Below are 12,423 nucleotides of genomic sequence, written 5' to 3'. Positions count from 1 at the left end.
TTTACTTTCCGGATTTCAGTTTTTAAAATTTGTATCTCTAGAAATAAAATTTTCTTTAAAAACTGTTCAGAAAGTTTCTTAAAATGGTGTCACATAGTTTTCTAGTCAGGGTTAAGGTTTTGAGAAATGTTTGGTCTTTTCTCTGCTGAATCCACTCTGACAATTTCATTAACTGAGTTAGTTTTGTTTTGCTTTATTCATGGTTCATATTGAAATTTCCTAGGCCACAAGTTATTAGAAGAGCCAGGGAGTGACTGAGCAAAACTTAAATCCAAGCCTCATCTTCTATGAAGAATTTGGTAACCATAGAAACTGAGGAGTACAAAATTACTTTGCCAGCCCCTGTTGTTTTGTTGTTAAAGGACATGCTGACATATCTCTGAGATGAGTACAATGACCTGCCACCAACACAGACACTCCTGTCATTTCATGCTTCATGACTATTTAAATTTTTAAAGAAAACATTAAGTGTCGTGCTCTGGTGATACGGCTACCCAGTCAAGTGTTTATTTCTGCTCATTCCTTGTGTCCAGCATTTAGACTGCATGTCCAATGGAACAAAAGAAGCTGAAGACTCTGTTCCTATCTCTGTAAACCTCAATCTAACTGGAGGTCTGGTACACAGAGTCACATAAGTAGAATGGGTGTTTTATTTTTTTTGTTGTTTTTTGGGTCACACCTGGCAATGCACAGGGGTTACTCCTGGCTCTGCACTCAGGAATTACTCCTGGCTCAGGGGACCATATGGGATGCTGGGAATTGAACCCGGGTTGGCCATGTGCAAGGCAAACATCCTACCCACTGTGCTATTGCTCCAGCCCCTAGAATGGGGTGTTACCTCCCTCCCAACCTCTCGAAGGCAGTATGAGGACCGAGTGAAAGAGCTTTCTGGACAGAACCAACTCAACTTCCTATTAGACACTAGACCAAGCACAGATAGAGTTACAGATGTGTGATGTTACTGGAGAACAAATAAGTCAGTAGTACAAATAAGTGCTGCTAATTATATAGCACAAACAGTGGGCATAAAAGGAGAGTTGGTAAGGAAGACATTATATTGATGCTCTATATCAAGCTTTTAAAACATTTTAGCCTTTGTTATTTCTTTTATTCCTGATAATTCCTTAGAGACAGCTGGAGCCAGAATCACAACACTGCTTTTGTAAACAAGGAAGTGGAGGGTCCTGAAGATAAGTGGCTTTTATCCCAGATCTCTTGTGGACATGAACCCGGAGACTCTGACACCTCATCGGATGCTCTTTTCTCTGTACGACACCGACCTCAAATATGGCAGCTCTTCCAAGGGAATGTTTTCCCACAGGGGGACATGAACTGGGGCCTTGAAGGAAGGGCAGAGGATGAGCAATATGGAAGCAAAATCAGAGCCAAAGTTGGACAGGCAGCACGCAGGAAGTGGTGGGAGACCAGTCTGGCAGACAGTCCTCATGCGGGAGGAAAGTAGAGGATGGGCGAAGAGGTTGGACAGTTGGTTACAAGAAGTCTTATTCTCTGCTCAAAATGGGAGAACCATTAAGGCTTAGCAGTGGTGCACAGTGGTGTACAGGAGGCCTGAAGGGGGTCTCAACTGGGCTGTCGGTTCAATGTAGGAGCCCAAGGATGTCATGCTGCTTGGGCTGGGGGCCCCATGACTACACCCAATCATGTTGGGGGGACATGTGGTGCCTAGGATTAGACCCAGGTCTGGCACAGCCTGCTGTAATATCTCCTCACCGTGAAGACTTTCTTATTTATTTATTTGTTTGGGGGCCACACCTGGAAATGCTCAGGGATTACTCCTGGTTCTGAGCTTAGGAATCGCTCCTAGCTATGCTCAGGGGACCTTATGGAGTGCTGGGGATCAAACTTGGGTCAGCTGTGTGCAAGGCAAGCACCCTACCCACTATACTATTGCTTCAGCTCCTGAAACCTATCTTCCTTCCTTCCTTCCTTCCTTCCTTCCTTCCTTCCTTCCTTCCTTCCTTCCTTCCTTCCTTCCTTCCTTCCTTCCTTCCTTCCTTCCTTCCTTCCTTCCTTCCTTCCTTCTTGCTTTCTTGCTTTCTTCCTTTATTTTACTTTCTTTCCTTCTTTCTTTCTTTTTAAATTCAGTTGGAATTAGTCACCTGCGAGATTGTTGGTAGGAATATGGTAAAACAATTTCCCCATGAAGACCAGCAAAGCTTCCTTGGAATCAAAATGATAATAGTGGTTATGTTATCTTAGGTTAGGCTTAAGTTAAGATCTCCTCTTTCCCTATGTTCTACATTGGGGACAAGGATGTGCTTCTAGACATGTGATAGAAACTTTTATAAATGATCATCTAGAAGAGAACCAGTAGAGCTAGTACCCAAATAGATAAGTGGTTGACCAAATTTATTATCAATTTATTATCAATGCTTTTATCTTTTCCCACCCTATAGTGTCATGCTGATGAAACGTGCACACATACACACATGCACACACACATGCACACACACACAACCCACTGTGTACCCCAGTTAGAGATTGCCAATTAATATCCTGCAGACTATCTACCCATGAAAATAATTCCATGCCTGTTTTTCTCTGAAAAGCAAACTTTCAATTTATTTATTACTATGAGTCACAAATTTCTCAAGAATTAGGCTTCTTAATAGATGCGAGATCATCAGAGATAATGTGAACAAACTAGAAAAGGCTGGGCGAGCAGAGAAAAGCAGAGGGCAATGTGCCAAGTACACATTGTTGTGAGGGAGGCAGTACACAGCAACTCTAATGGGAATATATAGACATCCTTTAGTTGTGACAGTGCTAGGCTGAGTATTAGTCCCAGAAACCTCTGGAGCCAGTGCTGATGTCTTAAAAAAAAATACACTTTCACCTGCAGTGCAAATTAAGTGAAAAGTAGAGAGGCTGATGACAGGACACTCATTAAAGGGCTGAGTGTTTTTGTTTGTTTGTCCTGGGGCCACACCTAGGTGTGCTCAGGGCTCACTCCTGGCTCTGTGCTCAGGGATCACTCCTGGTGTTCTCAGGAGACCATATGTAGTACTGGGGATTGAACCTTATACACAGTTAACTTGCTGTACTATTGCCCCAGCCCCAAGAGAGCTGTTTTTTCATGAGAGCTAGTGAGATTGTTAACTAATATAATGGTGCTCGGGATGGGAGAAAACAGAAGGTGTGTGGAGTTTCCCTCAACAACGGGAGGGTGAGATGACAGCACAGCCTACAAGGTGATGAAATGAGGCTGAAGCTCTGGAGAGAGATGGGGTGTGTGTGTGGGGGGGGGGGAGTTGTAGAAGACTGACCTGGGCCTATCCTGACCACAGCCAGCCCGGCGACACACCCCACTCTGTACGCCAGCACACTGCAGCATCTATTCTCACCAGAATGGGTCCCCTCTGTGCACACCTTTTGGAGCCTGGCTCCCCACTCAAAGGTAGATGACAGGTGCCTGGATTACCAGAGCTGAAGTCACATGCCTGTACCCTAGTTGTAGGTGAGGCTGGCAAAGAGTGTTCCTAGACTTTCTGCTTTCCGCCTATGCTCTTCATGTAGAGGATTCTCCAGTGGAAGAGGACTGCTCAGTGGGGCTGGCTGGTTATAAAGAATAACTAATACCCACTTTAAAAAAAAAAGGAAGAAAAATGCAAAAAATAATTAAAGATGACCAAGACTAGGGTTCTGGCAAAATGCCAATAATTAAGGTCTAGAAGGTGGGATGTGATTTAGGAGTACCCCTAGCTGGGGTACATAGTAGTGTGTGTGTGTGTGTGTGCGTGTGTGTGTGTCTGTGTGTGTCTGTGTGTGTTTCGCCAGCATGACACTATAGGGTGAGAAAAGATAAAAGCATTGGCCAATCACCCCCCAGAAAACGTTGAGCAGGGAAGGAGACAGAAGAAAGGACCAGAAGTCCAAAGATTGACACTGAGAACAGAAAGAGGCATCGGGAGCTCCCTGAGCAGAACCACCCAAACCCAGGGTAGGACAATGGGGTGGTCTGGAGCCTGGAGGGTGGCATTGTTTTAGGGGCTCATGGGAAGCAACAGTAGAAAAGAGGGAACTTGGGAGTGTGGGAGTCCACAGAGAATGTAGCTTACACTTCAAAACATTTGGCAGGGAAGGGAAGAACAAAGAAAAAGAGTCAAAGCTCAGGAGCGGTGCAGAGGAGAAGGGTGTGGATTTTGATTTTCAAGCCTGGAGCGCTTTGAGGAAAGTGCAGTGCCAACCCTGTGTTCCCCAAGGATGCCCACAGGCTGTGGGGAACTACTTTAGCGGTGGCCTCTCCCTTTGTGCTGCTCTGAGAAAGTTTCTGTTCAGCAAACGGTATTAACATTCTTTATAAGACTCTAAACCACCCATGAAGCTCTCCTCCTCTAGGGATTATGAACACTGAAAGTCTGGACTTTTCATGAAGTGTTTGCTCAAGTTTCTAGTATAAGACATCCTGAAAGAGCCAATGGGTGAGTGGGTTGGGTGGGGAGATGGGACTTGAGCCTGGTCCTGTAGTAAGTCAGCTTGGTACCTCCCTTCCTGGCATGTGGGACTCTGGACTTTCTGAGACAGTAAGGAGACATGGTCTAGGCTTCTTTGAATCATGTCTGGGGCCAGGGACAGGGAAGCGGGGTGTCACTGCTGCTCCTATCCTTCTATGACACTCATGGGACATGCCGCAAGCTGCAGGCTCTCAAGATCCTCTGACCTACATGTTTACACATCCAAGAGCAGCTGCCTCTTTCCAGGGGATCCCCCACCCTCTCAAAGCATCAGACCTCTATTGAAGTATTCAATGAAGTTGTTGCTTATTACTCTGAAGACTAATCACTTAGACTCACATAAATACCACATATGAGGGAGCTGGAGTGATCGTACAGCAGGTAAGTCATTCATCTTGCACACAGTCAGCCTGAGTTCAATCCCTGGCACCCCATTGCCCACCAGGAGTGATCCTTGAGTGCAGCGTCAGGAGTAATCCCTGAGCATCGCAGATTGTAACTCCAAAACAAAAATAAATACTACATTTGAGTGAATTAAAAGTTCTGAGGAGCTGTTAGCATTATAACACTGATAAACTATGAGTAGCACACCAGATTGAATGGGATGTAATGCAGAAGACAACCAATCTTGATTAACAAAATATAAACACAGAAGGCTTAACCTGTAACAACATTTTAGTAATCTCTTAGACACAGGCTTAAAGTCTCCATGATGAGATACAACAATTTTCAATAACTTTCTTCTAAGGAAACATTTTTGATCATCCTTTTAGAAAATTATTTATAACAAGCAATGTAAAATAGATTATTAAGGGCCTGCTATGGGGGCAGGCACAATGAATGGCTGGGAAAATTGGAAATAATCGTGGTGGGAAAGTGCAATGGTGGTGGGATTGGTGTTGGAATATTGAATATCTGTAACTAAACTAATGACTTAATAAAGTCATTTTAAATCTTTTTTTTTTTTTTTTTTTGCTTTTTGGGTCACACCCAGCGATGCACATGGGGTTACTCCTGGCTCTGCACTCAGGAATTACCCCTGGCGGTGCTCAGGGGACCATATGGGATGCTGGGATTCAAATCCGGGTTGGCCGCATGCAAGGCAAATGCCCTACCCGCTGTGCTATTGCTCCAGCCCCAATAAAGTCATTTTAAAAAGGAAAAAGATTAATGATATTTTGTAGTTAACAAATGGAAGTTTGATTAATTAAAAAAAAATCCTAAATCCTTTTTCTGCCTCTCATCTAATAAGTCACTATTGTGTGCTTATTTGATTATGTTAAAGAACAGGATTGAGCCCTTGGGCAGGATGTGTGTGTGTGTGTGTGTGTGTGTGTGTGTGTGTGTGTGTGTGTGTGTGTGTGTGAAGATGGTGGGTAGGTGGGAAAAAAAAAGAAAGGTCAAACACCTTTTTTTTGCATGAAACATACCAACCCAAGTAGTCAATGTCCAGATTTCCTCTGAACAGTTCATAGAGACTATGCTAACGCAGTTCTGGAACCTACTTGAACTGTCTTGCTCCCCTACAGAGGCGGTTGCCCCAGGCTGTGCATTTCTGCAGCCTGAAATACTCTGCCCTCAAAGTGTCCAACTTCTTGGAGACAAGCGGAGGCAGCACCTGGCAACCCCTGTGGGCAGGACCCAGCTCATGGTGCCCCCCTCTTTGCCTCTCTATTCAGTTTCCTGCTGGGAGACGTTTCTCCTCCGATGGCTGTGCTCCCCCCACGGGTATCTCTTTCCTCCTGGGTTCTCTGAAAGGGTCTGTTTGTGAAGATGTGGATCAACACCATCGCCATGTCACATAGGGCTCTGACCTCCTCCCCCAAGATGCCAGTCATCCAACGAGGATGTACCTGCCATAGCGGGCAGGCAAGTGTGTGCCTGATCTCTAGCTATGGTTCCCTGGAGATAACTGAGCTGAAAAAAATGCCTCTGGGTCTTGGCCCAGTTCAAAGTCAAGTTGGAGAAGAGAGAGCAGGCAGCCATTGGGTAAATCGCTTTCTCTCACGGATACCATGCCAGCATGCTTCCCTTAGGGGGGTCTTCGAGGGGAAGGCATAAACCCCTGGGATCTTACGGAGCATCCTATTGAATAAAAGCTCTAAGTCACGTCAGTGAGGGAGGTCTGGGGGCACATGTGAGGGAGGGCATGGGGAGGTGGGAACAGGGGTTTTGCTGGAGCAGAAAGGCAGATATCTGTCGCCACAGGCTTGGCGCCCTTTGTGTTTCTCCCCGTGCAGCAGAGTAAAGGGAGGTACCCCAGGGAGTTGAGAGGAGTCCCAGGGTACCTCCTGTTTTTTTTCAACAGTGATTTCCAAATTCTGCTTTCCAGGCATGCAAAAGGACCAGCCTCTGGAGTGCACACCACTGGTGGGGGCCTGTAGCCTGTGATTCCAGGGAGCCTCATATCTCTCCTGTACACACCTGGGGCTTATGGACAACCCCAGAGCAGCTGGGTGGATTTCTCAGTGCTCGCTCTCAGTCCGGCCACGGGCAAATCTGCTGCACAGATTCCCTGTTGAATGTGTCTCTAAGCGAAGACAACAACTGAATAGGGCAACTTCACAAACTTCTTACTGGACCTTGCACTGGCCTCAAAGCCCAGAGCAATTGAAGAGAAGGGGTTTTGCCATTGAGGTCTCAGTGACCAAGACCCTCATCACATTCTAAGGCTTAGTCCTTCTCACTTCTGAAGTGGGTTCATGATGCTGTCTAGTGTGGTGGCTGCAAGGGAGAAGCGAGGACTCTGAAGGGGTAAATAGGGGACCATGCTATAGATGGAGTGGAGGGCTCGGGGCGGGGGCATCTAGCCCACTGCCTCTCAAGGCTGGCTAAGGGATTCCTCCAGGTTAGATCCAAGAATCCCCTGACCTGGCTTATGGCTGTCCCCTCCCATCCGCCAACTCTGCATCCCCATGCCCTTCCCCGCCCTTTTAGGTGACATTGTACTGTTGCCAACACTAAGCCTAACCCTCCTTCCTAAGAAATCGACAACGTGCAGACAGAAATGACAGGCCCACAAACACACGGGCAATCTCTCTACAAAGAGACACATTAAATAAATACCCCTTCACTTCATGGGCAAATAATGAGGTCAGTGTGCTCGAGTGACTTGGGAAGAATGGGCTTGTCTGTGCTTCCTGGAGATGGACTGCTCCCAGCCTCAGCCCCACATTTCCCAAACAGAGGCGTTACCTGGGAAAACGCCACCTGCTCAGAATAGGCTTAGGTGGGCTGGGAGGAAACACCGCCTGGAGGGTCCATCTCTGAACAATGAGAGGCTTTATTGGATATACTTCAGTGAAGTGTGTTTTGTGAGGTGCTTTCTTCAGAGATGTGCCCCCCAGCTGTGGGCTCTATGATAGGCACTTCGGGGGGCCTTCCAGGGGTGCTGTTGCTGGGACTATGTACCTGTGTGCTCGGGAGGAGTCCACTGACCCAGAAGGGTGACCTTCAGGTATTGCATTTTTCCTGGGCTCAATTTGCTGTCCTGCATGAGTCATTGTACCCACTGACCTTGAGAAGGCAGTGAATGAATGTGGATTCTCTTTCTCAGTCCCTAGGAAGTGAGATATTTTCATTTTAACGAACATGGCCTGATTTTCTAAAATGCATCATGATATACGGTGCTCAAGTGTCTCTTTGGAATACAATCTAATCTCCCAAACAACTTACATCTCGATTTGCAGGGGTCTTGGGGTGGGAGTGCGGTGGGGGACGTTGCTGGCTTCTTGCATGGCAAAGAATAAACGGGGCAAGAGATTTGCACAGATAAAGAACACCCAGCTCTAGGGCTGGAGAGATAGTGTGGGGGTACAAGGCACTTGTTTTGCATGCAGCCAACCACCATTCGATCTCTGAACACTGCCAGGAGTGACCCTTGAGTATAGAGCTGGCCATTGCCAACATGCTCCCTGTGAAAACTGGGGGTCCGTGGAGAAGTGAGGTTTTCAACTTTGAATGCAGATAAAGGAGCCTGAGCTCTGTTCTGTTGGCAATGGGGCACTAGGGGTTATAAACAGGGCTCACAGTCAGATGAACTTACAGAGTGAGGGGGCCCATTGGCCCCATACCCCCAGTGCACCTTTTGAGGATCTGCTCCCAGTCCTCTCCTCTTTCCTGTAGAGCAGCCACGTGCGCTCTGCCAGCAGGAAAGGGGGTGTTCCCGAGCAGTATTGGGGAGTTCTGCCATGACACCTCATTCCTTCAGGGGAAAGAGTCTCCATGTCAGAGGAAATGGCCAGTAATGTAAACGTCAGCCTCGCAATATAAATAACAAAACTGAGTCCAGAGAATGAAAACGATTCATCCGATTGAACGCCGGTCACTTTCAGGAGAATCCTTTGTGTGACAGATTTTATGAGGGTCCTGGGCAGCTGGAAATAAGGCGGGGTTTGCCCCCGAGGAAGTTACAGTGAAGAGAAGAAACATATCGTTTTCATATGTGATTCCCAGAGGCATTTGGAATTGGAATAGTAACTGTGGCCATGCTGTCTGGATTTAAATTCTTAAACACCTAGAACTGGAAGCAGAAAGCTTTGTGGCCTGATGAACGGAAAAGAAGAAAGGATGATGTGGCACAGGTTGGAGCTTGCAGAGGTTGCTAGTCCCGGTTCCCTAGTCCAGTATCCATGAAGGCTGCCCCCAGTGTGGTCTCGGGACCTCTGTGTCCTGGATTCATGCCCTTAAGATGCTGTGGCCCAGGGGGGCCAGGTATGCAGCTCAGCGATAGAACACTTGCACTGAATGTGTGATGTCCTGAGTTCTACTGCTGGCACTCTCTCTCTCTCTCTCTCTCTCTCTCTCTCTCTGTCTGTCTCTGTCTCTCTCTCTGACACATACATATATACACACACATGCACACACACATGCACACACACATGCATACACACACATACACATTTTAAAACAGGTACAGTATCCCTGAAGTGTATATACAGTATCCCTCATGTAAAACTCTGAGCCAGAACCAATTTCTGATTTGTGGAAATTGTGAATGACAATAAATGTTGATGCTACCTTAATTTGCCATGTTTTAGGTTTATTTGCTAGAAATAAACAATGAAGTTAGCACCTGTGAGCTCTTTTGTTACCAAATCCAGTAATCTCTTGACTATTTTTGAATCAACACCTCCCAAAAAGGATCAAATTTTTTTATTATCTTTTCATAAAGGAACCTGACAGTCTATGGTTCAGTAAATTTGATTGAATAAAATAGATTTTTTTAAAGTAAGGAATGATTTGAAAAAATGGGTTGTGGGTTAAGTAGGGTATTCATTTCCTTTCCAATTCTACTTGATGTTGGTGACATTTCAACAAGAGCCCTTTTCTTCAATTGTCTTTTTTATATGGTGGCATCTTGGCAGAAAGATTTCTCTTCTGTGTGGGAGCATTTCTGAAATAGTTGTATGTGGGTTCTGTTGTTTATTTGTTTTCTAAATAGTAGGCTTACAAAAATAGCTCCCTGTTTCAATTTGTAAAATAATGTATCTCAGCAAAAGCCTAGGATGGCTTTGTCAGTGTTTTTAAACACAAGAGATTTTTCAGCACTGGGCATTTCATTCTCTGGCAGACTCAGTTTGGGGAAGTGTTTCTTTCACTAAAAGTAGATGACAGGGAGGAAATCCACAGAAATGAAAAAGTGCTTCTAACAGGTTTAAATTCCATTTAAACAGGCCAAAGCACTCAAGCCAATTAGAAAAAAAGGGAGCCTGGCAGATGGCGAGAAGCTTACAGGGTCCCCTAGGAAAAGAGTCAATCATGGCCCGTGTGCCGAACACTTAGAATATTGGGGAGGTTATTAGAAGCCATTAGCACCTTGTCAGCCATACCTATCAAGAATACCTTTAAGTCTTAAACAATAGTCACCCAGGTTCTTTTTAAGAGTATATGAAAGGCAAAGTTTGAGTAATTACAGGGAACAGCTTGGCTTGCTAAAAATTCTGAATAATTCAGCCGATTCCACTGGGAAGGATGAATGGAGCAAGTCTAATGTCTCTCGTCCTTTCCACTCCTACCAATCCCCCCGGAAGAGTCACCTTTCCTTTGACCACTGTGCCACCCTCCTCCCCGTGTCCAATGTCATGTGTCAACTCAGGGATCTCTTTGGGACTAGAAATGCTGGTTAGAGTTGCCAGAGCAGGACATGTTTCCATTCTCCTGTCCACACTCATGTCTCATGATATAGCGTTCAGTGCATGGGTTCTAACTTAAATCAGAGCTCTGTCACTTACCACATATTTATGGGACAGCTCTGGGAAGTTATATTTTTATACTCTCAATAAGCCTTGCTGGCAGTGTCGTGACAAAAATGAAAAACTATAATTTGAGCATTCGTGATTGCCTCCTCTGTGCGAGGTATCATTGTGTTTTAATGAAGGTTAGTTGGCACAGATAACCACAACAGTCTTACAGAGTATGCTTCTCGTTATCCTCTCTCTTTTTTTTTTCTTTTTGGGTCACACCCAGCAATGCTCAGGGGTCACTCCTGGCTCTGCACTCAGGAATTACCCCTGGCCGTGTCCAGGGGACCATATGGGATGCTGGGAATCGAACCCGGGTCGGCCGCATGCAAGGCAAACGCCCTACCTGCTGTGCTATCACTCCAGCCCCTCGTTATCCTCTGTTAACTGATGAGGAAATTGAGCACAGAGAGGTCAAGTAACTTCCCTACAGACACAGTTGACGGGAGTCAGATTGAGCCTTCAAGTCCATCTCATCTGACATGAGCAGAGGACATAGGGCACTGTAATGTCCAGGCAATGGTATAAGAATTAATAATGAGGGCTGGAGCGATAGCACAGTGGGTAGGGCGTTTGCCTTGCACGTGGCCAACCCCGGTTCAATTCCCAGCATCCCATATGGTCCCCTGAGAACCACCAGGGGTAATTCCTGAGTGCAAAGCCAGGAGTAACCCCTGTGTATCACCGGTGTGACCCAAAAAGCCAAAAAGAAAATTAGTAATGATAGCGGCTATTATAATTTGGTATATTCTTGCCAAGCTGCTGTCTTAGTCCAGTTTCTGATGCCATTGCTGCTGCCATACGGCTGTCAGGTGGGGGCAAGGGTGGTGGCATATATCAACCCCTACTGCTACCTGATGATCCTGAGAGCTGCCTCCAAGATGTCACTGAAATCTCTGCCTCCAGGGAGTGTACTTCTGGAGCCATCTGGCAGCTTTGGGCAGCGGTCACTTGATGTCAGCCAAGCAAGGACTCCAAAGCAGAGCCACGCAGGCAGGAAGCCAAGCGCGGTCATCTGCAGCTGTTATCAATAAAGCGGGTGGCAGGGGATGTGGAAGTCAGCAGCAGCACTTTTATCGCCAGCCGAACACAAGGCCGTCAGCTGGAAACACAGCCAGGGCTCCGGGGTAATTCCTGACTTCCTATTAGAAATAAACAAAAAGTCCCGCTCCATTGAACTTCCCACTCCACTTCTCAACTTGGCAGCCGGTCCTTAACGCCTATCACCTAAGAGAGCACAGCTCTCAGGCCGGGTCACTGGACTCGAACAAAAAGGATGGGAAAGGTCGTCCCCTCCCTGACCTCTGCTCTGCAGAGCAACCGATCCTGTGGGAATTAGAAGCATCGGGGTTGGGGAGCTGGGAGAGGACAAGGGACCAGGAGCAGGGCAGGAATAGCACTGAACAGAAGATGAAAGAAGGAAAAGAACTCGCATGCGCAGAGAGGACAGGCACAAGCAACTGCCTCTGGTTTGCAGTCCCCCTACCCCATAGTGGAAATCCCAGACCCTCCCGAGCTCTCTGGGGACGACCCACCAACCACGGCAGCTGATGGGGAGATCCCGGCTGAGGAATCTTCAAGGCTGTGCCGTGGTAATGGGGGGCCATCCTGGCCCGTGGCTGAGGCAGGAAGGCTCTCTCCCAGGCACTGCCCTCAGTCTGCACTATTTGTGCCTGTTATCTGCGGGAAAGAACATCTTTATGGAT

Source organism: Sorex araneus, chromosome 5, assembly GCF_027595985.1.
Source record: "Sorex araneus isolate mSorAra2 chromosome 5, mSorAra2.pri, whole genome shotgun sequence".
In the NCBI taxonomy this organism is placed as follows: Eukaryota; Metazoa; Chordata; class Mammalia; order Eulipotyphla; family Soricidae; genus Sorex; species Sorex araneus.
The sequence above is the reverse complement of the archived record's forward strand: the minus strand, read 5'-3'. Positions refer to the sequence as shown.